The sequence below is a fragment of the Penaeus monodon genome, chromosome 24 (assembly GCF_015228065.2).
Source record: "Penaeus monodon isolate SGIC_2016 chromosome 24, NSTDA_Pmon_1, whole genome shotgun sequence".
NCBI classification, from domain to species: domain Eukaryota; kingdom Metazoa; phylum Arthropoda; class Malacostraca; order Decapoda; family Penaeidae; genus Penaeus; species Penaeus monodon.
In genome coordinates this window covers 38,286,707-38,286,946 of record NC_051409.1, presented here as the reverse complement: position 1 = coordinate 38,286,946, position 240 = coordinate 38,286,707, and the positions used below count along the sequence as shown (strand labels likewise).

The 240-nt window shown below is 28.3% G+C and overlaps 1 protein-coding gene across 1 annotated transcript in view; it reads left to right on the top strand.

Annotated features, from left to right (window-relative positions):
- The window catches only part of LOC119588784 (TIMELESS-interacting protein-like), a gene marked incomplete in the record, with an annotated part of 7,487 nt that overhangs the window by 6,757 nt on the left and 490 nt on the right, over positions 1-240 (top strand).

The following is a 240-nucleotide window of genomic DNA, read 5'->3' as shown; positions in this document are numbered from 1 at the left end:
AAAAAAAATATGGTGGAAAGTGCTAGCTTCAAGTTCCATCCTTTGCTTTAGACTACCTCTTTTAAGTGATATCTGTATTTTTGTGTTGTTTTATTTTTGTAAATGGTAGATACGAAAATTTTGTTCTGTTTATTCCCTTAATTTTGCTTTTCCTTGAGAAAAACATATTGTCAATTTTGCTGAAGAGGATATAAAATAGTCTTAAGTAATATTCTTTTGTTGAGAATGTGATATAACTCC